A 12,323-nucleotide genomic window follows, 5' to 3' on the forward strand; every position below is an offset into this window, starting at 1 on the left:
GAAAATTATTCAAGAAGTAGTGACCCTACCAATAGAACTTTCTGTGATGATGGAAATGTTCTATCTCTCTACTGTCCAATATACAGTAGCCATTAACAATGTGGGGCTATTGAGCACTTGAAACGTGGCTAGTGTGACTGAGGAACTGAATTTTTCATTTCATTTAATTTTAATTAATTAAAATTTAAATCTATATAACCACATGTGGCTAGTGGCTGCTGTATTGGACAGTGTGGTTCTATAATGAGTACATATTACTTTGTTGCTTTATTTCCAAGGTTTATTTTTCCACTTTTAAAAATTGAGGTATAACATATAATAAAGTGTACAAATTTTAAGTTTGTAGCTTGATGAATTTTGAAAAAAAACAAAAGAAGTAGTGACCATCTTTAACAAATACCTCTGTTGGGTCAATTAAGATACATACTGAGAAATGACCATTGGCTTTTCAACATGGAGGCCATTGGTAGACTTGACAAAAGAAAATTTGAAGGGCTTGATTTCAAGTGTGAGTGGGAGGAAACATGTAGAGACAAGTATAACCAATGCCTTTGAGGAGTTTGCTGAATGGAGATGGGAATGGTACAAAAAAATATTGGATACTGGTTGGGAAGAAGGAACATTTTTCTTTTTTAGATGAGGAAAATAATAGAAAGAATTGCCAATTTGAAATATCTGGTAGAGAGTGAAAAAGATCATGATAAAGAAGGAAAATTGCATTTCATTTAACGTGATGTAGATGTAGAGAATAAGGAACTGGAATGGGACGTTTTTAATTATCTTTTTGTGAATAATATAGTGAGTGTAACAGAATAAACCTATAGGGTTGTTAGACATCTTCTTCTCACTTCCTTCCTCCCTGGATATTTAAAATGATTTGGTGCACATGTCATGAATTGATATATTTCAAATATATTCATGTCTCTCTCTTTTTTTTTTTTTCCAGTATTTTTGTTGATACAGTTAGCAAAAACCAGTTAAACACGTATTAGCGGTTAAGGGAAAAGAAAAAAATGAGAAATTAATAAAGGCAAAGAAGACCACAATTAACCCTAGTTACTCTATAAAAAGATTAGCAAGAAATTCCCTTCATATCAAGGCATTTAGCAGTCATTTTGTAGTAAAAAATATAGCTGGTATCAGCTGTCTTTTTGTCATGATGCCTCTCTCTCCACCTTCTCCACTCTGTTTGCTGTAGTTTCTCATGCATGTAGCTTTCAGTTGGCTTAGGTCAATGGGCTGCCCCAGAGAGACTAAGAGGGAAAAGTGTGGTCAGCGTATTTATCCCCATCCCCTCTCAGCAGCCTGGTGCTGTGCTGTCCATGGCGAAGGTTACTACTCCTCCCGAGGGGCAAACTATATGGCATTGCTGCTCAAATTGTGCTTTGCTGACCAGCATGGCTCTGCCAGTTATTGTTACAAGCCTGCAATGAACTATGCACAAAAATGGTGAGCAGAGTTTAGAAAATGTTATAGCAGTTTCACAGGGTAAATTTATATCTGTCCAATCTAATAATACCAAAACTAGACTTGTATTTAAAGTATCTTTTTGCTGCATTTTTCTAGCGATTGATTTTCATTTTCCAAAATTTAATTTCACAAATTTCTAGTCATTTATTTTCTTTTTAATTGACCTTAATTTTCAAGTATTGATCTTCAACAGACTGGAAATGTGGAAAACAAACAAGCAAAGAACTAAACCTGATTCTTTAGCACGGTTTGAGAAGCCCAGCTCTATGGGACTTTCTCCATGAAAGTCCCCTCCTATTTATCCTTCAGGTTTATGAGCATTAACCACTAGGTGCTTCTAAGCTAGAAGTTAGACACCATCTCTGGTGTTCCCACACCGTCATCTTTGTCCACGGTATCTTTCAAAAAGAGAATCAAATGGGTCATCAATTTCCAGCTGGGACCTAACCTAATAATAAAATTTTCATTTTAATATGAAACTTGCTTTTAGCTGAATGAAGACAATTCTTGGTAGAAGTAGAGAGAATCTCACATGGATTTCATTTTCAAGTGAAATAAGTCAATATCTGTCCTGGCTCACAGTGCTTGTTAGATAAGAGGAAGCTTTTCATGTGTAAGAAGTTGAACACTGCAGCAAAACATTTATTGTTTTCACTGAAACCCAAAGTGTGTCTAGGGGCAGATCAATATTTCGCATCTGGACTCCACAACCAGCCTTTACCTCACAGAATTCTTCCTCTTCTCACAAAGTCAATTTCTGAGGCTGAACATAAGTTCCCCTGAACAGGTCTGTCATCTGGTCCCTCATTTGTGTTGAAAGGGAGGGAAACTTTTTCAATTTTGGTTCTGCAGTTCATCCAGGCGGTTTTCAATAAGACTCGAGATTTTCTGATAGCTTTCTCGCTCTGAATCTCCTGTGAGAATGGAAACATTTCAGAATTTCCTTTTGCAACACAGTCTTTCCAAAGATCTGTTTCCTTCTCAATCACTTGTAGACAAAACATGTGCCCTCTGGTCGTGTAGATTCTTGTCCGTCTGGTTCATGCGGTGAGGCTCTTCTTCTTAGTAGGCTATGCTCGTCAGCTGTCCTTCCTCTCCACAGCAGACAGAATATATGGCCTCCTATTTTCTTAGGAGTGTTCCTGCAATTCACCTTTCACTTCAAATATCCTGGTGAGAAGTCTTTCTCTGCTAAGCCACTAGATTACTCACTGTCGCAGGAGAATTAGGCGTCTGTTTTTCTGGTTTCCATATACATTTGAACATCCTCAGTTGAACTAGCCTTACAGCACCAGCCATTATGTAACATCTTCCAGAACTATTTTTCATTTCCTATCCAAGTGTTTTTACCAAAACTTTCTCTCTGTGAAGAAGGCAGTGTGTTATGAAACATCAGGATTTTCGTTGTTTGTTTGCAATGAGAGGAGTGAAACATCTAAAACCCAAACATTGATTAATGGGCATCATCAGTACAGACACCAACGAAGTACCGCCGAGATAAACTTTTTGTTTCCAGATGAAGACAAAACACTAAATATATTTAAACTTCTCCTAGTTTGGGGCAGCTTACTGCAAGAATAATATAATGTTGTGGAATTTCACCATTATTTGCAAATCTTATGTTGAGGAGGAGAACGATTTCCCACTTAGCCCACTTGGTTCTTTTGGCTGGTCTAATAATTAAACTGACACAACAGATTAATAGGAGAAAAAAAGAAAAAGCAAATTTAATTTATATGTACTGAGGGCTCATAGAAATAAGACCTAAGAAGTGGCCAAAGCAGGCAGGTTTTACACCATTTTACACTTTTTTTTAAAATACTTTTTAGACAAAGAAATTTAAAATTTGTGAGGAATTGGCAGGACAAAGAAACTTGGGTTTGGGTGCTTAATTATTGAAGAATCTAAACAGAATTTGGGCTTGGGGTAGTAAATTAGTAAAGAAGTACAGTTGGCCCTCAGTATCACAAGGAATTGGTTCCAGGACCCGCCGCGGATACCAAACTTTGCAGATGCTCAAATCCCATAGTCCACCCTCCATATCCCTGGATTCAACCAGCCACAGATCATGTAGTATTTCTTGGAAAAAAAAATCTGCATATAATTGGACCCACACAATTCAAACCCACGTTGTTGAAGGGTCAGTCATATCAAGGTTTGTCTGCACAGCTTTCTCAGCCCTGGATTCCCTATCTCTGATGATAAGGATGTCTCTCTACCTCCTGATATAAGGAGGGTGCCTTTCACATGAGAGATTTATTTCCTGTTTTCAGGGAGATGGAGGGGATGGAGATGCTCGGACAGAGAGTCGATATCAGCTGTTTCTCAGTTAACTTTAATCCAAAATAATCAATATTTCACTTTGACATATTTTGGAATGACCTGTCTTGAGCCCCAACACTTACAATGCTACATGTCGCATATCTTGATACAATCAATCTGGAGAGAAAAAAGTTGTTTTCCAGCTTCTCACACTCAGCTTCCTTGGCATCACGTATGTGTCTTCAGCACTTACACTCGTGGTCCTGTTGGAGAAAGGGATCTTTTCAAGTTCTCATTCTGCATTCTGTCCTTGCATGTTACTTCACTCTCAATTTACAGGCAAATGCTATTAGGTCTTTACCAGTTGTGGACCTTTTCTTCTTCTGGGCAAAAAGTTCTGCTAATAAAGATCTTGTTTCCTGAGACTTTTTAAAGAATGTGACTTTTTTGTTTAACAAAATCTTAACTGTGTTTGAGATTCCCAATAGCCACTTAAAATAATCAGCACCTTTACTCCTTCAAAAGCTCTGATTTGTAGTTAAGTCCTTCTTGGATTTGCAGAAGGCATTGTTGTCTTTGTACACTGTTTTTCACAGATATTTTATAATGGAAAAGGGCAACATGGGGCACTAGCCCCTGTAAACCTCATTGGTAAGTAGCTCTTTTTGTGCATCTGGCCTTCTCTGTGTCTTCTCACACTCATGAGCTCAAGTGCCTCAGATGATCATAACTCCGCATCAGTAACCTCATTTGAACTGTCCATTGGCCAACAACTGTAGCCATCCTTTTACATGTCACGTCTTGTCTCAAAAATCACCTAGATGGGTGGGATGGCGGGGGGAGTGGGAGGGAGGTCCAAGAGGGAGGGGATATATGTATACGTGTGGCTGAATCACTTCGTTGTACAGTAGAAACTAACACAACATTGTAAAGCAGCTATACCCCAATTAAAACAAAATCACCATATCAGGAATTCACACGTCTGCAAAACACAACTCCTAAGAAAATACAAACAGAAGGAAATAATAAATAAATGAGGAAGCTCCAAAACAAATGAAAAGTTAAACATTTTACAATACAGTTCACCTTTGACCCATACCATCTGTGTTTCTAAGTCCTACAATACCAACAAAATGACAAAGCGGAAGCAGCTGAATGGCAGCATATAAAAATGCCGTTTTTCAAGACCAAAAGACAACCCTCAGAATGGGAGAAAATATTTGCAAATGAAGCAACTGACAAAGGATTAATCTCCAAAATTTACAAGCAGCTCATGCAGCTCAATAACAAAAAAACAAACAACTCAATCCAAAAATGGGCAGAGGACCTAAATAGACATTTCTCCAAAGAAGATATACAGATTGCCAACAAACACATGAAAGAATGCTCAACATCATTAATCATTAGAGAAATGCAAATCAAAACTACAATGAGATATCATCTCACACCAGTCAGAATGGCCATCATCAAAAAATCTAGAAACAATAATGCTGGACAGGGTGTGGAGAAAAGGGAACCCTCTTGCACTGTTGGTGGGAATGTAAATTGATACAGCCACTATGGAGAACAGTATGGAGGTTCCTTAAAAAACTAAAAATAGAATTACCATATGACCCAGCAATCCCACTACTGGGCATATACCCTGAGAAAACCATAATTCAAAAAGAGTCATGTACCAAAATGTTCATTGCAGCTCTATTTACAATAGCCAGGACATGGAAGCAACCTAAGTGTCCATCAGCAGATGAATGGATAAAGAAGATGTGGCACATATATACAATGGAATATTAGCCATAAAAAGAAACGAAATTGAGTTATTTGTAGGGAGGTGGATGGACCTAGAGTCTGTCATACAGAGTGAAGTAAGTCAGAAAGAGAAAAACAAATACCGTATGCTAACACATATATATGCAATCTATGGGAAAAAAAAAAAAAAGGTCATGAAGAACCTCGGGGTAAGACAGGAATAAAGACACAGACCTACTAGAGAATGGACTTGAGGATATGGGGAGGGGGAAGGGTATGCTGTGACAAAGTGAGAGAGTGGCATGGACATATATACACTATCAAATATAAAATAGATAGCTAGTGGGAAGCAGCTGCATAGCACAGGGAGATCAGCTCAGTGGTTTGTGACCGCCTAGCGGGGTGGGATAGGGAGGGTGGGAGGAGGGAGATGCAAGAGGGAAGAGATATGGAGACATATGTATATGTATAACTGATTCACTTTGTTATAAAGCAGAAACTAACACACCATTGTAAAGCAATTATACTCCAATAAAGATGTTAAAAAAAAATGCCGTTTTTAGTTTGTAAATCCCCCTCTATTATTTTACACTTAAAGACCTTATTTGTCTCATAAAAATTAGTCAGAGGTGCGTAAGAAGAGTTTGGAAGAGTTAATGCAGGAAGAGACCGACGTTGCCAGGCTACAAACATCTCTGTACAGTGCAGTACTCACCATCTGTCAACGGGCATCTCTGTTTCTCTCCAAAAGCTGAGATTGGATTTAGGCAAGCAACACAGTCCTACTGTGCCTTGTTATGTGGTGCTGAGAGACCTCTAACGAAACAGTGAATGCTCTATCACCCCATGGCCATGTGGCATGCAAAGTAAAAAAGAAAAAGAGCATTTTTTTAATCATAATTTCTTGCAGAACCCCTTAGAGAAAGTATGTGGAATCTTAAGTTTCTACAGAATCTCCACTGACACACTGTAGTCTAGAGGACAAAACAGAACTCACTCTACTTACTTTTATGGCTAACATGTGTATGTGAGTTTGGCAAGGGTGCGGGTTGGGGTGTGAATATAACATTTAGATGAATTATTCAGGAGTTAGAAAGGGAGGGTGCACCCAAAAAATATGAGATATACATGACACATTTATTGATATTTGCAAATGGCTGTGAATTCGTGTTCTTTGAATTACTTCAAATGAAGCGTCTAAGTAGATGTGATGAGATAATAGATCTCAAGAAATATCACATCTTGTTGGGCAAAAATTAATCTAAATCCTCCTCACTATAGTACTTCATATTATTCGTTGAAAACAAAATGAAACTCATTAGAACTGCTGGGTGCGTATATGTGTGTAAATGTGTATGTGTGTATGTGAACAGTAATTCGGACGATTCAGCTATGATATATAAATATGTGGAAAGCAAGTGCTTAAGCTAAAAGGGATTTACAAGGATTTACTAGTTTTTCTAATCGGAGAATGTGCCGCAGTCTTTAGATTGTCCACCAGATGGCAAGCTTTCACTAGTAATCAGCCAACCATGCCCTGACACTAACATTTACTCCGGATGAAAATCATCCCATCAATAGAAGTCTTCTTTGGAAGAAAATACTGTAACATCAATCATATATTGAAACAAGTAAAATTATTTCTAAATACTTTTGATTTTTTTACAAACATGGTTTTCTTTCTAATTTGACTTTGAATTGACTTTAGCCAATATTAATTAATCATAATTGAAAAGAAAATAGCTCCAAAACATAACCTTAATCTCACCATAATTCTCCATACTTCAGATCACCAATCTACATCATTTAATTTAAATAATTCTGGCCAATTGTTTCTATGCGTCCATGAATACTTTAGTTTTGAATAAGACTTTCAAAGTGTCAAAACACTTTCCTCCACATTTTCCCCTCATAAGACTCCTTAGAGGCAGATATTGTTGTATTAATAAGAAAAAGGAACCGCAGGGAGGTTGCATGCCTTGTTTAAGTAATATATTTACTTTCAGCATTATAATCTGCAGAATTCAATCCTAGAACAATGTGCCTTCTTAAAATATTTAAAAGTGCAGAAAATAAAATGTAGAAAATAAAGCAATAATGATTAGCACCTAGCTTTATCAAATCTTAACAACGGCCCTATTTGCTTCAGATTTTTTTTTTTTCTAAGTGAATATTACGGAAAGAATTGAAGCCCAATTAAACCTTCCCAAACTGGTTCCCTTTCCTCCCATTCTAGAGGTGATACTTTGAAAGTAATCAATATTCTATGTGGGGCATTTATTTGTTGTGCAAGTTTTATAATACAATTTCATATTCCACATTAATAAATTGTATGGATTTTGTTATAGTATCATGCTACTGTATCATGTATGGTTCTGCACCTTTCATTTATTTACATAACATAGTCGGTGAATTTTATTCAAGTCGATACGTGTAACTCTATTTTCCTATTTTAGGAAGTTATAAAATTTTCTTTTACAACTATAAAACAATTATAGATGTTCTTGTTAATGATTATTTGACCTAATTTCCATTTTACAGAAATGATAAAACATATTGCTGTGCTTATTTACTTGTAAACATATGTAAGAGTTTGGTGGGGTGTTTTTTTTTTTGTTTTGGGTTTTTTTTTTGAGTAAGTACTTAGAAATGGAATTTCCAGTTCAAAGCTTAAGTATATGATATACATTACAATATTTTTTCTTCTAAAATAAATATTATTGTATTAAACTTGCTATCACTTGGTATTAAATTTTAAGACAAAATTTTAAAATGTTGTCAATGAAGTTGTTATATTTTCAGCATGGATTCTTTGCTTCAAACCAAATGCAGTCAAAAGGCCAACACACAAACTAGATGATGTGGGGTAAAGTGTGTCCACCGAAAAAAGATATGCTGAAGTCCTATCTCCTAGTAACTCAGAATATGGCCTCATTTGGAAATAAGGTCTTTACAAAAGTAATCGATTTAAAATGAGGTCCTTAGTGTGGGTCTTAATCAAATATGACTGGTATCATTATAAGAAGGGGAAATTTGGACATGGAGGCAGACACCCCTAGAGGAAAAAAGATAGAAAGAGACACGGAGAGAAAGCCACGTGTAGATGGACAATTGGAGTGATACTTCTATAAACCAATGAGTGCCAAAGATTGCTGGCCAGCCACCAAAAACCTGAAAGAGGCAAGGAAGGATTCCCCTACAGGTTTCAGAGGGAGCACGGCCCTACCAAAACCTTGATTTTGGACTTCTAGGCCCCAGAACTCTGAGACAATAAATCTCTGGTGTTCTAGGCCAGTAAGTTTGTGGTACTTTGTTACTTCAGCCCTAGGAAGCTAATAGAGTTCCCAAAGTTTCCAGCTTCTTATATACACATACCTTCTCCCAATTATGATGTTAAAGAACTAATCTAGGTGCTGCTGTGAAGGGATTTGGCAGATGTAGTTAATGTCCTAAATCAATTGAGCTTAAAATAAGGAGATTTTCTGGATCTATCTTATCACATGAACCCATCCTGTGGAGTAGAGGATGGGAGTGATGCATCTACAAGCCATGGAATGGCAAAGATTGCAGACAAAGCACCAGAAGCTGGGACACAGGAGGGAACAGCTTCTGTCTAGTAGCCCTGCAAAAGAGTCATCTCTGCCCACATCTTGATTTCGGACTTACAGCCTCCAGAATGATGAGAGAATAAATTTGTGTTCTCCTAAAGCACCAAGTTTGTGCTACTTTGTCACAGCATCCTTAGGAAACCAATATGCCACATACAAGTGAATCTGTTTTGCCAAAGCCAGTCCGGGCTCAGCAGCCTGGTCACTCTTTCTCTGACCTCACTTCTGACCTCTGTGTTCCCTGAGCTTTTCAGAAGATACATTTGAGAAAGATAGTACTAAATTATATATCCTGAGAGACTTGAAAAAAAAATGCAAATTACCTTTGATGAAATATCTTTAAAGAGATTCTTTGTAAAGTTTAACTCAATAACAACATGAAACAGTGTAGCACAGAAGCAGTCTATAAATCTATGGGACAGCTTTGTGGTCTTATTTAAACTAGATTAGACAAAATACTATGCAAGAAATGTATGTATATTTACAGAAAATATGTCTACATTTGCAAATGGTACTATGGTCTCTGATGGTGAGAAAGAGTAAAAATCAGATTATTCTTTCTCAATCATTTTAAACCTATCTATCCCTGGCAAATTACTTTCCTGGAATCGTTAGTCACAGCCTCCTATATTTCCCTACCCCAAAATGAACCAGTTGTTTGATCCAGATTGTCCTCTGTCCTGTTCTCAATAGTATTCATCATTAAAATTGGTATATAGGCGATATATTTCAGTATGAAGAGTGTGGACTCAGGAATCATATTCTGTGTGCTCTTGGACAAATTACAACTATATTTATATACTATATATATACTACTACATAATTTTCCCCGTCTGAAAAATGAGGATGATATGTTTACCTCTTAAACTAAATCGCTTCACATATGTTTACACCCAAAGAAAAATACATGACACATATTGTTTGGTGAATATTAGGTATTTTTATGCTGTGCCATGTAATTGTTAAATTTATATGTTCAGTACTTTTAAATGTATATATAGGTAATACTATATATATTTAACGATAGTATTAATAATATATGTATATGTTACTTTATGCATCACTGTAAGGAACTAAAATATAGCATGACTCACTAATTCTATAAAATTCATTTAATATTTTTAAATCCTGTAAAATGTTTTCTTACTGTCAGTTTATTACTGAAATGAAAATTGGATGACACATACCATTAGGTATTAAAGATTATATCACGATCCTTTTAAAAAACATACATTGGGGGGGGCTTCCCTGGTGGCGCAGTGGTTGAGAATCTGCCTGCCAATGCAGGGGACACGGGTTCGAGCCCTGGTCTGGGAAGATCCCACGTGCCGCGGAGCAACTAGGCCCGTGAGCCACAACTACTGAGCCTGTGTGTCTGGAGCCTGTGCTCCACAACAAGAGAGGCCGCGATAATGAGAGGCCCGCGCACCGCCATGAAGAGTGGCCCCCACTTGCCGCAACTAGAGGAAGCCCTCGCACAGAAACGAAGACCCAACACAGCCATAAAATAATTAATTAATTAATTTAAAAACAACAACAACAACAACAAAAAATCATACATTGGCAAATTGGTAAGAAGCTTAGGAAGATAAGACTTATAAACTACACCAAGTATATATTTCCAAATGAGACAAACAGTTCTTGAAAAAGAAAACAGAACTGAGATGGGAAATCACCTAAAAGCTCAGTGTTTGAATTTTCTTATCCATACAAAATGTAGAGCAAGAGATTTTTATGCTCCTTTCCAGTTCTGAAACACTATTTCTCTATTTCAGTGCCTAACTGAAGTTAAAATAATTATATTCACAACATTTCCAAGTCTTTTTCATAGAAGAAGTATGTTTTACTTAAAATATATGCACTTTCTAATATTTGCCCTGTCTTACCTAGGCAAAAATATACGACTATTTGAGCATTTGTGCTAGATTGTTGAATAATAAACATGAAAAGAAAAAAACTTACATAAGAGTACGTATTTTAGCCCTGAGTCTAAATTTTGACATTTTTCATATGTATAGGAACAGTAATTTTAACCAAGCTTCTTACAGGAAGATGATATTTGCTCAGTTCCTAATATCTTTATCTGTCAAGAACTAAATAAGTCTCTTAAACCAGGGAGTGGAGAGTCCACGTCACAATACAGCTTGTGAGAGATTTCAGTGACAGCAGGAGGAAAGGACTTTTTGGGGCAGAGAGAGATCTTCAGAGGATACAAATGGGTCGATGTCCTTCTCAGGGAACCTACTGCCAAGCCCACCTGGCCCACAGCCTCAGGGTTGGAAAGGGACAGTGCAGCAGGATAGGGCAGGGAAGCTCTGTGGAAACCAGGGTAGCTTGAGAAAGAAACTGAGAACACCCGTCAGCCTTCTGCCTCCCTGCCATCTGTGGTCCCAGGCAAGCGCAGCTTAAACGAAGGAGGATTTCTAGGTGGGTGCTGGATCACGAAATAGTGTGAAAAAGAGAATTTTCTACGTGCCTTCATGCCCCTCCTAGAGGGAAAGGGTGGGGAAGATTTTCGCTTGTTGAGAGGACTGTAGATTGGGAGAGCCCAGTGTCTGGAGGAAGCAGCAGAGTATGGGAAACTAGAGATATAATAAGGTTTAATGTCTCCATAGGAAAGTATGGTAGCACCCCCTACCCCAAAAAACAGACACCCGGGAACCAGATTGTATCAGCCTCACTTCCAGAGAATTGAGAGAGGACCAAAGGATTTGTTATGTATTTAGTCTACATACTAAATACTATTCTGTAGCTAATGTCATAATATAACTGGGGAAAATAAAATTGTGTAAATCTAAGATGTGGCTAAATTACTGTAGAGTTGTTAGAACAGAATTAGTTTTTGCTTCTGGATAAGATAGAGCCATTTCTTTCAGCTCGTTGCTCCCAGAGAGAACAAATAGAATAGGTGAATAAAGTACAAACATCGTATTTTTTCAATATATCAAATTGCTGAGGAAGTACAAGGACTAAGGAGACGAAGATTTCTATGGATGGGACAATGTATGAGCTGGGAATGTGCAGATCCCTTTTTCCCCCCGAGAGCAACTTATCAATTCTTGGCATGGCCTGTAGGCTGGGAATCCAGGCTTGCACCAGAAAAGGGTCGCTGCTGGGGGACAAACTACCCAGCAATCCTTCAGGGAGCTTTATGGGACTGCAGTGAAATATTAGAAACTTCAGTGGTCACAAACACATGTTCAGTTTCTACCAAAATCCCTTGGTGAAACCTGCATT

The sequence above is a fragment of the Balaenoptera musculus genome, chromosome 14, assembly GCF_009873245.2.
Source record: "Balaenoptera musculus isolate JJ_BM4_2016_0621 chromosome 14, mBalMus1.pri.v3, whole genome shotgun sequence".
Classification (NCBI taxonomy): Eukaryota; Metazoa; Chordata; class Mammalia; order Artiodactyla; family Balaenopteridae; genus Balaenoptera; species Balaenoptera musculus.